Source organism: Triticum dicoccoides, chromosome 3A, assembly GCF_002162155.2.
Source record: "Triticum dicoccoides isolate Atlit2015 ecotype Zavitan chromosome 3A, WEW_v2.0, whole genome shotgun sequence".
In the NCBI taxonomy this organism is placed as follows: Eukaryota; Viridiplantae; Streptophyta; class Magnoliopsida; order Poales; family Poaceae; genus Triticum; species Triticum dicoccoides.
In genome coordinates this window covers 387183276-387198337 of record NC_041384.1, presented here as the reverse complement: position 1 = coordinate 387198337, position 15062 = coordinate 387183276, and positions in this window count along the sequence as shown.

The window sequence follows — 15062 nt, the reverse complement described above, 5'->3', positions numbered from 1 at the left end:
TTATGCATGTCGTGCATGTATAACCAGGTACAAGGTGACCAGCCTAGTCACCTTGCCTTTTTCTGCGGATGCGGGGGAGGTGGTCTCGTCCTTTGCCTCAACTCGTCCAAAAGGAAAACAGTGAGACGTTACCGTTGCAGGAATGCTCTTCTAGGGGACTCTAGTCAATAGATCTACCTAGGGGTCAATCACTATCCTGGAGTAGCGAATTCGCACACCCTCAATAAGGCATTGGGGGTTTGGTAGAAAACTATCTCTGCAAGAATTTCACTTAAGAGCGATGATCGGATCCGCTCCGGGAAGCAACTATCATCTTCTAACCCAGGCGAAGAACCTGGGAGCTCCGGGAACCAACAGGTTGCCCTCATGGGGGTTTCGGAGCAAGAGCAAGCAAAAACTAAGAGAAACAAAGGTAACTTTCGTTTTCGTTTCCCTCCTAAGATCACTTCACTCGTGGCATGCTTATAGGCTTAAATGACGAGTTTTCGGGGCACGTTGTATGCCTAGCACCTGGTTCTGATTACTCTGGGAGCATTGGTATCCTGGAAGGCACAAACCCCGCCGACAAATGGTAAAAGTTCCACACTTTACTTCTAGTCAGGAGGGGGTTAGTGCAACCGGGTACACCTCTAAGTAGTACACCGTTAAAAGGCCAAATGGGTGAGGGAAAAAGAAAGGGGGGTTCGTGAGGAACAAGACGATCAGGTTTACCACTCATACTAGTCAAAAGAGGGTGGAAATTACATACACATTTTTCCCACTCTAACTCGCTCATGAGTTCCTAGCTTCCTGCTATTTCTTTCTGTTCAACAGGACAACATGAACGACTGCTACTACTACGCGCCTAAATGGGGCTGAAGTCTCTCTTCTTCTCTAGGCGCACCATGGCTTCAAGCATGGTCGATGGTAACCCACAAGTATAGGGGATCGCGATAGTCTTCGAGGGTAGTATTTCAGCCAATTTATTGATCTGACACAAGGGGAGCCAAAGAATATTTATAAGCCTTAACATTTGAATTGTCAATTCAACCACACTTGGAAAGTTATTTCTCTACATGAAAGCATTTAGTAGCATAGTAGTTTGATAGTTTTGATAGTAGCGGTAACAATAATAGTAGTAGTAGTAACAGTAGCAGTAGCGGTTTTGTAGTGATTGTAACGATAGTAACTTAGCAAAACCAATATGAGAAAAGCGTAGGCATTGGATCAGCGATGGATAGTGTAGTCACAACCTAGAGCGATACACAATACCTCCAATTCATCAATTCAATGTAGGCATGTATTCCATATATAGTCATACGTGCTTATAATAAGAACTTGCATGCACTGGTAGAGCGACGTGCTATACAAACGGTTTTTAACCCCTTTCCACGACGGAGTTATAAACCGTTGCCTTGTCTGTGTGTGCGATAGGGGGGTTCTTCCCACACGACCCAGAAACCATTAACAATAGGCAGCGATGATGTAGACACATTGCCAAATGTAATCGTATGCGATGCAGGAACATATCACAAACACTACATTCTGCCACATGTGTGGGATTGGTGCTCACTTGCCTATGTCTCTCACGAGTCAAGCATTTCTAATTACATAGTGAAACCAAACAGTGTTTCATATTGGCCCGTTTGTGAAATAGTACCTAAGGCACATGAGCCATCATAGAAACTGTGCGCGATATGTGCCCCATCGCACACGAGTATTCTATGGCAACCGTCTACCATGTATGACACCATTGCACACGTTCCTGAACAATTTACGAGTGGGATTGCAGTTTGCACTGGGCACGGTTTCCTATAAGCTCTCGTGTGCGATACTGTGCTATCACAAACGGTCCAGGAGCCCCTACGCACACGTAGAAGTGCTGCAAATCATCCGCGATTTGTTGTGTATCACCGACGATTGCGGTATGAGTGACATGTGCTTTCCGTTTGGGGTTGCACACATTTCCTGAACAATTTACAACTGGGATTGCATTTTGCATTGGCCATGGTTTCCTATAAGATCTTGTGTGCAATAATGTGCTATCACAAACGGTTCAGGATCCCCTATGCACACATAGAAGTGTTACAAATCGTCTACGATTTGTTGTGTATCACCAACGGTTCCACTATGAGTGACGCGTGCTTTCCATTCTGGATCACACACACTCATTTAGTTGAACCGTGTGCGCTCAATGGTCAGGTTAAAGCAAAAATATCGCATTTGAATTGCCATGCAAAAAGCAAATTCGCCACAATATGCAATTAAACAAATAGTGTCCACATGAAGAACATTCATCAGAATTCGCAACAATATGCAATTGAACAAATGCTAGCTAAATTCTACTGATTTATCGACATATGTAGTACATAATCATAGTGTAAGAAATACGAAGACCTCATCACATGGAAAAGAATGCATCCATCACTACTGCAGGTTGCTGCTAACGCGACACTACGATCAAAGACCCTTCGACGAAACTGTGTGCGATGCCATAATCGCAAACGGTGGTGTAAAAAACCCGTCAAAAAGGTGCAAAACATTTGCGATGGAGGATGCATCAAACACGGTTCAGATTTTAGTTGCGTGTGCTATGCAGGGCATATGGTTCAGCTCAAGTAACTGTTTGCGATGAGGAAGAACAAAAGAAATGGGCAGCCAAATGAAGGTGTGTGCGATGTACATCATATGGTTTACTCGGATGAACTGTTTTGTGATTAGGCAACACGAAATAAACGGTCAGACAGATCAAAGGTGTGTGCGATATACGGCATGCAGTTCACTCGGATGAACTGTTCGTGTTGAGACATGAGAGCAGAAATGGTTCAAATGAACAAGATGTGTGTGAAACGAGGTAAACAGGTGTGTAATCGGAAACGTGTGCGAAAACCGATAACAAGATAGACGGTTACTGCTAACAAGCCGTGTGTGTTGTGAGCAAACGATTGCTGGTATACAATTGTGAGTGATTGATGAAAACATCACTGACGGGTTACATTGTTTAGTCCGTCCGTGATGTGATTTTCTTTGTCCTCACAACATCTACACTCTATCTACAGAGCATCAACATATATACTTAGACAACATTGCATAACCAAATTAAGCATACAATTACACAAGTGGCTACACACATAACATTCCACACACCAAAGCAAGCAATTACATGCATACTAAAGTAGGAGAAACGAGGATCTAATCATCTACTTATTGTTGCGACGACACTTACCATTGCTCTACTTCTGGTTGGATCCCTGGCTGTTTTGGGGAAGGAGGCACTTCCTCATGTCAATGATCCGCCTGTACATGTCGTAGCTCGTGCACGCCTCCTTGGCCGCATACACGACGTGAGCTTTGTCGAGTTTCTCCATCCAGGCCGAGTGCCAGGAACGCTTGTCCTTGTTGCACGAATCCTTCATGTCTCTGTAGTAGGGGTCGATGATGGCCTCGACGAGGTGAACCAATGAGTCCTTCTCATGCTCCTTACTGCCCCAGATCTTGTATTGGCCCTGGATGTCGACAAGATTCTAGCAGGCGATGCCCGAATTCTCGAGCACCTTTACATCGTTGGTGATATCCATCGTAGCGAATATGTAGTGGGGGCTGTAGACAAACCTGGCGAAACACTCGCAAGGCCTTGTGGCCAGGCAGTAGTGGTAGACGAGGATGTGGTGGCGCATGCACATCTGGGGGACGGTGACCTTGCGACGAGACCCGGCACGAGCGCAGGTGTACTCGCGATCGAACCCGACCACCTTGTACTTCTCCGCGGCAAGCAACAACTCCATGATGTGGATGGAGTGCTCCACCCAGACCGGTCTGTTGGTGTACACCACCGAGAGGTCCATGAACCTTGTGTGGGTGTCCACCACAACACGCATGGTGAATTGCTGCTCGTCATCGGCAACCGCTCAGAGCACCATTGGAGCCGTGCAGGATACCCTCTAAGAATTTCTCATGGTGGGTGTGCTTCTTGCAATGGTGGGGCCCGATCGAAAGGTTGAAGAGACACAAGGGTTAAATGGCTGCTGTAATAAATGGGGATCGGCCGACTGATAATCCCCAAGCGCAGGGAATCATCGTAGCAATTCCCAAAGGTGGAAGTGATAAGTATGGAGTGTCGAACCCACAAGGAGCTAAAGTTAAGATCAATATTCTCTCAGGTCCTATCTGCCACTGATACGACTCTACGTACACCGAACGTTTGCTTCCAACTAGAAACGAGAAATAAAACTATGTTGTGGGTATGAAGAGGATAACTTTGCATGATATCGGAGAGCTAAAAATATAAAAGTAGGTGATGTTATCATAAAGTTAGAATATATTACTAAATATTATAAATAGCGAGTGTGGAATAATGATGGGTCGGTGTGCGGAATTATCCTAGTCAATCGTTAACAAGACCGGTGGTCGTCATTGCAATTTCATATGAGGGAGAGGCATAAGCTAACATACTTTCTCTTCTTGGATCATATGCACTTATAATTGGAACTCTAGCAAGCATCTGCAACTACTAAAGATCATTAAGGTAAAACCCAACCATAGCATTAAAGCACCAAGTCCCCTTTATCCCATACGCAACAACCCCCTTACTCGGGTTTATGCTTCTATCACTCAAGCAACCCACTATAAGCGAATCATGAATGTATTGCAACACCCTACAACAGGAATCCCTTACGCTTGCGCGACACGGAGGGCACAATAGGACAACACCAAAATAAAACATACAACTCATACCAATCTACATCATCAATCAACCCAAAGACAAAGGATATCTACTCAAAACATCATAGGATGGCAACACATCATTGGATCATAGTATGTGGCATAAAGCACCATGTTCAAGTAGGGATTACAGCAGGGTGCGGGAGAGTGGTGTAACGCCCTCGATGCGGCTATATCTCCCACGTGTCGAAGCACGACTTAGAGGCATAACCGCATTGAAAGCAATGTCGCAAGTGAGGTAATCTTCACACAACCCATGTATTACATAAGGGAAAGAGATACATAGTTGGCTTACAATCGCCACTTCACACAATTACATGAATAAAGCATTACATCATCCAAATACAATCAGGGCCCGACTACAGAACCAAAATAAAAGAAGAACCCCAAAAGCGACAAAGGTCCCCCGATCGACCCCAACTGGGCTCCACTACTGATCAACTAGAACGAAACAACACAAAGGACAAGATCTTCAACAGGCTCCTCCTTGAGCTTGGTTGCGTCATCAGCACGGTTCAACGGCACCTGCAAGCTGGTTTTGGAAGTATCTGTGAGCCACGGGGACTCAACAATCTCGCACCCTCACGATCAAGACTATTTAAGCTTATGGGTAAGGTACAGGTATGAGGTGGAGCTGCAGCAAGCGACTAGCATATATGGTGGCTAACATACGCAAAAGAGAGCGAGAAGAGAAGGCAAAGCACGTTTGAGAAATCTATGATCAAGAAGTGATCCTAGAACAACCTACGTCAAGCATAACTCCAACACCGTGTTCACTTCCCGGACTCCGCCGAGAAGAGACCATCACGGTTACACACGCGGTTGATGTATTTTAATTAAGGTCAACTTCAGGTTTTCTACAACCGGACGTTAACAAATTCCCATCTGCCCATAACCGCGGGCACGACTTTCGAAAGTTCAAATCCCTGCAGGGGTGTCCCAACTTAGCCCATCACAAGCTCTCACGGTCAATGAAGGAATAGACCTCCTCCCGAGACATTCCGATCAGACTCGGTATCCCGGTTCTTCAAGACATCCTTGACGATGGTAAAACAAGTCCAGCAAAGCCGCCTGATGCGCCGACATCCTGATGGGAGCTGCACATATCTCGTTCTCAGGGCAACACCGGATAGGTCAAGCTACGAGTAAAAACCAGCCCTCAAGTTTCCCCAAGGTGGCCCCGCAGGCTGCCCATATCGGACCAATACTTAGACAAGCACTGGCCCGGGGGGAGGGGGGTTAAAAATAAAGATGACCCTCGGGATGCGCGACTCCCAGGGGAAAAAGGCTAGGTGGCAAATGGTAAAACCAAGGTTGGGCCTTGCTGGAGGAGTTTTATTCAAAGCAAACTGTCAAGGGGTTCCCATTATAACCCAACCGCGTAAGGAACGCAAAATCCGGGAACATAACACCGATATGACGGAAACTAGGGCGGCAAGAGTGGAACAAAACACCAGGCATAAGGCCGAGCCTTCCACCCTTTACCAAGTATATAGATGCATTAATTAAATAAGATATATTGTTATATCCCAACAAGTAACCAATGTTCCAACAAGGAACAAACTCCATGTTCCAACAAGGAACAAACTTCAATCTTCACCTGCAACTAACAACGCTATAAGAGGGGCTGAGCAAAGCGGTAACATAGCCAAACAACGGTTTGCTAGGACAAGGTGGTTTAGAGGCTTGGTTCAACAATATGGGAGGCATGATACGCAAGTGGTAGGTATCGCAGCATAGGCATAGCAAAAGAGCGAGCAACTAAGCAAGCAAAGATAGAAGTGATTTCGAGGGTATGGTCATCTTGCCTGAAATCCCGCAAGGAAGAAGAACGAGTCCATGAAGAAGACACATGGACGTAGTCGAACGGGTCCTCACAAACGCGACGTTATCGGAACCAACCCGAAGAAGCACACACCGGAAAGAAGCACACAACATAGTAAACAACCATCACATAAACATGGCATGATGCACAATCAAGTATGATGCATGTCCGGTTTAAATATGCATGGCATGGCAAAGAGCACAAACAATCCTACAAATTAAGTGGAGATCAATATGCAACGAGTTGCATATTGACGAAACACCAGATGACTTATTTAGTTCTCTCTCGGTTATGTACCCAACAATATTAAATGTTGTTAAACATGGCGAGAGGTGAGGCATAACAAAACTACACCATCTAAACAATTCAAATGGGGCCGGATATAACAAATAACGAATCCGGTAAATCCCCATATGCATTTAGCAATTTGGTGCAACAACAATTTTTAAACATTTAAATGTTATTATCATGATGCGAATGACATGAACAAGTTTATGCAATTTTTATTAAAAGTTGACAAGAGCATTATAAGGCATTTGTCACCGTGGTGAAAGGAAAAGGGGTGCCATGACAACGATAACGAAAACGGTGCCACGGCAGTGTTCCGGTTCCGGTAACTCGATTGAGATACCGATGCAAAGGAGAAGTGTGCGGATGCGTGCAAAAGATGGTGGGGCGCTCCCGGATTCCGGGTGTCCCACGGGTTAGTGGCATGGAAAACGAGTGACAAAACGGACACGGTGCAGACAAAGGGTGCATCCCATCCAACATGCATTCATGCGTTCACGGGCGTCGTCTCGGGGTTATACCTTCGAGGTGAGACTTTTCGAAACGGATCAAGTTCTTAGCGGAAGTAGACGGTCTCGCCACGTTCGTAGAGGTAGTAGTTGTACTCATGTCGTAGTGGAAGTAGTCGTGCTATCATTCATCTGTGGTCACCGGGACGGTAGTAGAAATAGAGGCACACGACATCTTGTCAAAAACCACGGCGGCGGTAGTTGTACACACGTGGTAGTCGAACTTGATGGAGCCAATGTCCTCGAGGTAGTCGTGGTACTCGTCGCGTTCCGAAACCGAAGTGGTACTTGGCAATATCCGGGACGGTCTTGACGTTTCGGTGCGGTGTAGTGGTACATGTCAACGGTCATCGTGGTACTTCGTTCCGGTCTTGTAGTCATTCACATTCGTTCGGAAAGGTACTTGATGGCTCCAACGTCTTTGGGGTGACGATAGTGGTACACGCGACGTCGGGGTACTTGTCGGTCCGGTCTTGGCGGCGTAGATGTACACGTTGTCGGGGTACTTGTTGCATCATCGGGTGTAGTTGTACATGAGGGTCTTGACGAATCCGAAGGGGTACTTGACGGGTCCGGTCTTGGCGATTCAGGTTTTGTAGTGTCCTGGTACTTGACGCTTGGGATTGATTCCACGGTTGCATGCATCCATGGCAACACAGCACAGATGCAAAGAGGCAATGACTTGGCACGGTTCCGGTGGTCAAACAAGGCAGGCGACGAAGAGCTTGGTCTCCTCTGCACTGCTTCGATGTAGAGAAATAGGAGGCAGAGGCGAGACGTGCAACGCGAGGCGGGGACAGATGAGGCAGGCGCGGGACGAGCGGATTCTAGCCGCCGGCGAAGGATCCAGGCGGGCACAGCGGCAAGGGCCCTTGACGGCGTCTGCTGCAGAAGGAGTCCCGCGAGGTTAGGACGGAGCGGCAGTGGAGTCGCGAGGAACGCAGGGGCCGTGGGTGAGCTCGCTCGGGGCGCTCGTCGGGCGCATCTGGTCGATGTCGAAGCCAAGAGAGGCGCAGCGAGAGGAGCTCGGCCCCTGGCACGTGTGAGGATGGGAAGGAGCGGCGCGGCTCCTCGGCGGCTTGGACTCCGCCGGCCGGAGCGACAGCAGGGGGCTCCTTCTCCCACCGAAGACGGCGACGGGAGGAAAGAGAGAGAGGCGACGCGAAGATGGAGGCGCCATAGCGTGTGCTAGCGCGGCGTTGGAGGGAGGACGAGGGGAAACGGGCAAGCGGCAGCGTTGAAAGGGCATTGAGCGAGAGAGTGGCGGCGAGGGAGCGAAGGGGTGCAGCGCGTGCGTACTGATCCCCTCTGGCGGCGTTGAGGGACGAGGAGGGAGCGAGGGGGAGGAAACAGGGAGGCTAGGGTTCGGTCGGGCCTTGGCTGGTTCTTGGGCCGGCCGGCCTGAGGCTGTAGCCGGGCCTTAGGGGAAAAAGGATGGGCCACCCTGAGATCTAGGCTGGGCTCTCTCTCTCTCACTCTAGAACGAAAAAAATAGAGAAGAAAAAAAACAAGAAAGAAAGAAAGAAAAGAGAGAAAAGAAGATGGTAGGAGAAAGAATATATTCTCAAACTCATAAAAAATGAGTCCAATCCAAGAAAATAGGAGTGGGCATGGATGCAAGGTTTAGATTCAAACACATTTGAATTAAATTCAAATGGGTGAATAGGAAGTGGAGGTTTGGAAGGTCCAAAAATGTTCGGTTTTTAGAGGAACCTCGATAAAAGAGATACAGAATTGTGGACAAGATGTGAAGGTCAAACTCGAAGTGGAAATAGGCATGTGATTATTTGCAAGTGTGTTCATGGGTGATTCCGAAAATGGAATATTCAATATAGCTCCCTAATATCGGGAGGATATGTTATAAAGAGAATCACCATGTGAATTCCCTCGATTTAAATGGATCAAAGATCCATGCCATTTATTTAGTTGAGTTAAGAAAAGAAATGACATGATGCAATGCACATGATGCAAAGATGAAAATGATGAACCAAACAAATCACAGACGAAACCCGGAAACCCTGGAAGGCATCTGCAGCTCCGATCTTGGGGCGTCACAACACTCCACCACTACGAGAGGATCTCGACCCGAGATCCTAGGGATGGCACCAGAGGGAAAAGGAAGAGGAAGAGGTGAGGTGAAACTAAGTTGCTTCTTTGACAAACGAGTGAAACCAATGAACCTTGAGATGATGAACAAATTGAAAGAAAGAATACAACGAAGATTACCAAAGTTGAAAGACCTCCGTTAGAAAAGAGGAACAAGGAAGAACCAATTCGAGCAGCACTCCAATTGAAAAGTGATATGAAACTTGATAAGATGGAAAGAACTTGAGCAGAGGACACAACACTCCGGTTAAATGGATAGGCACGGAAAGAGGATGGTCCTCACAACTTGAGATGATGAGAGAAGAGAGAAACATCACAATGCCACCAGAAGAAAAGAAAGAATGGAATGGAATGAACGGAGGAGAAAAAACAATATCTTCTATCTCGAATGAGTTTGAAAAAGCATACTTAGGAGAAGGGTCGACCTGAGTTGTTGGAAATCCAACAACGAAAAGAATAAGCTTGTTGTGGGCTTATAGAAGGCATCTCAAAACTATGAGGTGAAATTCTGCCACTAACGAAAAACAATATATTGGATTGATATGAACAAGAAGACGAGAAGCTTATTTCACCGGGAGGATAAGTGAAGAACTTGGGTCATTTATAAGCACCATTAATATCAACACTCCTTAGGGAAAAGCTTTAGGTGAAATAAAACCCAAGATAGTCCCAATGACGAGATTGATGGATTTAAAATATCTCATTATTCATAACTTGTGAATCACGAAGCACGAAGGGAAATTATCAAGAATGACATAACACCACCTCAAAAGATATGCGTGAAAGATTTGCACTCCGGATTGCAAGATGAAGAATGCATGAGCTCCTCTGAAAAGAATGTTGATGAACCCTTCGAGAAGGAATTAAATCTTTGATGAACCATCATGTTGAGCCTCCATGAAGACCTCCGGAAAACAAAAGGAAGATCAAACGGAAGGAAAGAGAAGTTGAAAACACAAGGTGAAACCTTGCGATGATTTAGATGAATCTTCGTGGTGGCATACTTGAAAGATCTTGGAACTCCGGGAAAAGAAAGGAATAAAGCATCTCAAACCGAGAATGTGATATGATGAACCACTCCGAAAAGAAGAAATTAGAATGCTTGGATGAAACAAGAATAAGAATTATGTTATGCGTATCCTTCACCAATTTAGATTGATGACAAGCAATGGATTTGGCATACTACTTATTCCCGTAGAAAGGATTAAGATAGATATGGAGCAAACTTGAGAAGGTATTGAATGAACCACAGGAAGGGTTGAAACAACGAATAAATTGATATGGTGACCAAGGAAGAGAACTCTTGAACGAACCACCGTAAGAATTGAAAATGATCGAAGTAGGGGTGAATCACCGGTAAGAATTAGCAAATGAACAAAGGTGCTTGAGACAAACTAGATACATGAGAACGAAGGGATCACGAACTGAATAGAGAATATTTGAATGATGCACCGGTAAAATTGGAGAATGACAACTGAAAGTTGAGAATGAATACACTTGAATTGATGGACTCCGGATAATCAATCTGAGAAGACTCTTGAATTGCTCCGGATAGGTGAAAAGAATTCTCACAATCAAACAATTATGAGAGGATTGCCTCGAACTAGAACCACGAATCTCTGAGAGAACGGATAAGATTTTGAGGAAAACTCTTCTTCGGTCTTCAAAATCTGAGAATAACAATGAGAAACAACACCATGAATCGTTTAGACACTCCGAAAGAATCAAAACGAATAGGTTGAGCCAACGATGAAAAGAATTTGAGAGATCTTAGAGAAAGGCATTTGACTGATGATAACTCATTCTTACGTCAAACTTGCAAAAAGAATTTGAGAGTAACTCCGGGAAAATAAGAAGAGTCAGGTAAGATCCTGGGAAAAGACCTGTGGGTTAGGGCCCACTGAAAAGAAACACTGTTGAAATGATTTAAAAGAGAGAATGCACCGGTTGAATTAAAATGGCTTGAATGAGAGAACATCCTCGAAAGATCTTGAACTACTACAGAGTGGAAACACGAATCTTTTGAGATATCTTCAGCACTCCGGAACGATTGAATAGCGAGAAATGAATGAATATGAGTAGCACCGTCAAGAGAAGGTATTTGAAATGAGGAAAGGGGATATAATCGACAAATCTTGACTTGAATCCACCGGAGAAGAGAAGAAACAAAGAATGATAACTTGAAGCTCCGTTAGGATCTTCATGAGAATCACCGGATAAGAATATTGACGGAAAAGGATGGAGAGACTTCACAAGAATAAAAGGATACTTGATTAAGAAATCCGAGTCCTTGAGGAAAAAGGGTGGGTGTGCGGGAAAACAAAGGCAACTTGGAGACGGATGAAACAAACGCCATTGAGAAGAACTGATACTTGATCTTGCGGTTGTTGAAATGATCAGATCCACTTGAAGAGAAACACGCCGGTGAAAAGAAATTGGCATGACAATCTCGATTATCATGAAGGATTAGTATTCCCATAGGAGTATGAGAACACCATTTAGGAAAGGTATGGAATCAACATTTGCCTTCGAAGCAACTCGGATACCACAACTCAAAACAAAAACAAAGGGTTGGCTTGCAGAATAAGCCAGAACAAACATATGATAGAGATTTCGTCTGAAGTTTTTGTGGTGGGGCCTACACGGGCTCGATCGTACAGCACCATCATGTACAAGGCAGTGCACATGACATACGAAGCGTCCCCGAGTCGGCATAGCCAAGGACTCTTTAAGACACAACGAGACCACTGTAAAATCGACCGCGAATAGGCGGACCACTAGACGCCGAACCCCAATTTCATATCATACATCTGTCGGAAAGATATCCAAAGAGCTACTTGAATTCCCACTTATAAACTCCCAAAACTTTCCGGTTATGCAATCAGGTGTTGGGGATACAGGGGAAGCATAATATCTCACCCAAAACTAACAAATCCTACATCCAGCTGTATCCATCCATCAACACATAACCAAGAAACCTTAGGAAATCATCTACCTCAACCTTCGAAAAGCATCCGTTATACGAGTTATGGCAATACTCCCGAACTCCCGCCCCAGTACTGGGCGGCATCGAGGTTATCTCACCAACAACTACATAAAAGAGATTTTCGATGTCGGCGAAACTAAACTCAGGTATTCCAGAACTGCAACGATAAAATTGTGACGACAACACCTCGGAGCTCAACTCCCCGGGACACTGCCACAAAACCCCTGACAGGAGGCACCAAGACAATGTTCTCGTCACAAAACCATCGGAACGATTCCAAGATACCCGCGTGATCCTAAAAAAATTTAGTGAAATTTTGAGAAGAGAAGAGTCAAAACTCTACATCAGGATGCCTTACCAGAGCGATGAAGGGACTGGGGAGTAAAAAGAATTCCTAAACTCTCCGATGTATAATTCCTAAATGACTCAAAACATTTTTCTAGACACAACTCGACTGCTAAAAATGATCAAGCAATGGGGCTCCTAAGGTCGGGGAAGGCTCTGATTACCAACTTGTAACGCCCTCGATGCGGCTATATCTCCGACGTGTCGAAGCACGACTTAGAGGCATAACCGCATTGAAAGCAATGTCGCAAGTGAGGTAATCTTCACAGAAACCATGTATTACATAAGGGAAAGAGATACATAGTTGGCTTACAATCGTCACTTCACGCAATTACATGAATAAAGCATTACATCATCCAAATACAATCAGGGCCCGACTACGGAACCAAAATAAAAGAAGAACCCCAAAAGCGACAAAGGTCCCCCGATCGACCCCAACTGGGCTCCACTACTGATCAACTAGAACGAAACAACACAAAGGACAAGATCTTCAACAGGCTCCTCCTTGAGCTTGGTTGCGTCATCAGCACGGTTCAACGGCACCTGCAAGCTGGTTTTGGAAGTATCTGTGAGCCACGGGGACTCAGCAATCTCACACCCTCGCGATCAAGACTATTTAAGCTTATGGGTAAGGTACATGTATGAGGTGGAGCTGCAGCAAGCGACTAGCATATATGGTGGCTAACATACGCAAAAGAGAGCGAGAAGAGAAGGCAAAGCACGTTTGAGAAATCTATGATCAAGAAGTGATCCTAGAACAACCTACGTCAAGCATAACTCCAACACCGTGTTCACTTCCCAGACTTCCCGGACGTTAACAAATTCCCATCTGCCCATAACCGCGGGCACGGCTTTCGAAAGTTCAAATCCCTGCAGGGGTGTCCCAACTTAGCCCATCACAAGCTCTCACGGTCAACGAAGGAATAGACCTCCTCCCGAGACATTTCGATCAGACTCGGTATCCCAGTTCTTCAAGACATCCTTGACGATGGTAAAACAAGTCCAGCAAAGCCGCCCGATGCGCCGACATCCTGATGGGAGCTGCACATATCTCGTTCTCAGGGCAACACCGGATAGGTCAAGCTATGAGTAAAAACCAGCCCTCAAGTTTCCCCGAGGTGGCCCCGCAGGCTGCCCATTTCGGACCAACACTTAGACAAGCACTGGCCCCGAGGGGGGGGGGGGTTAAAAATAAAGATGACCCTCGGGATGCGCGACTCCCAGGGAAAAAAGGCTAGGTGGCAAATGGTAAAACCAAGGTTGGGCCTTGCTGGAGGAGTTTTATTCAAAGCGAACTGTCAAGGGGTTCCCATTATAACCCAACCGCGTAAGTAACGCAGAATCCGGGAACATAACAACGATATGACGGAAATTAGGGCGGCAAGAGTGGAACAAAACACCAGGCATAAGGCCGAGCCTTCCACCCTTTACCAAGTATATAGATGCATTAATTAAATAAGATATATTGTTATATCCCAACAAGTAACCAATGTTCCAACAAGGAACAAACTCCATGTTCCAACAAGGAACAAACTTCAATCTTCACCTGCCACTAACAACGCTATAAGAGGGGCTGAGCAAAGCGGTAACATAGCCAAACAACGGTTTGCTAGGACAAGGTGGGTTAGAGGCTTGGTTCAACAATATAGGAGGCATGATAAGCAAGTGGTAGGTATCGCAGCATAGGCATAGCAAAAGAGCGAGCAACTAAGCAAGCAAAGATAGAAGTGATTTCGAGGGTATGGTCATCTTGCCTGAAATCCCGCAAGGAAGAAGAACGAGTCCATGAAGAAGACACATGGACGTAGTCGAACGGGTCCTCACAAACGCGACGTTATCGGAACCAACCCGAAGAAGCACACACCGGAAAGAAGCACACAACATAGTAAACAACCATCACATAAACATGGCATGATGCACAATCAAGTATGATGCATGTCCGGTTTAAATATGCATGGCATGGCAAAGAGCACAAACAATCCTACAAATTAAGTGGAGATCAATATGCAACGAGTTGCATATTGACGAAACACCAGATGACTTATTTAGTTCTCTCTCGGTTATGTACCCAACAATATTAAATGTTGTTAAACATGGCAAGAGGTGAGGCATAACAAAACTACACCATCTAAACAATTTAAATGGGGCCGGATATAACAAATAACGAATCCGGTAAATCCCCATATGCATTTAGCAATTTGGTGCAACAACAATTTTTAAACATTTAAATGTTATTATCATGATGCGAATGACATGAACAAGTTTATGCAATTTTTATTAAAAGTTGACAAGAGCATTATAA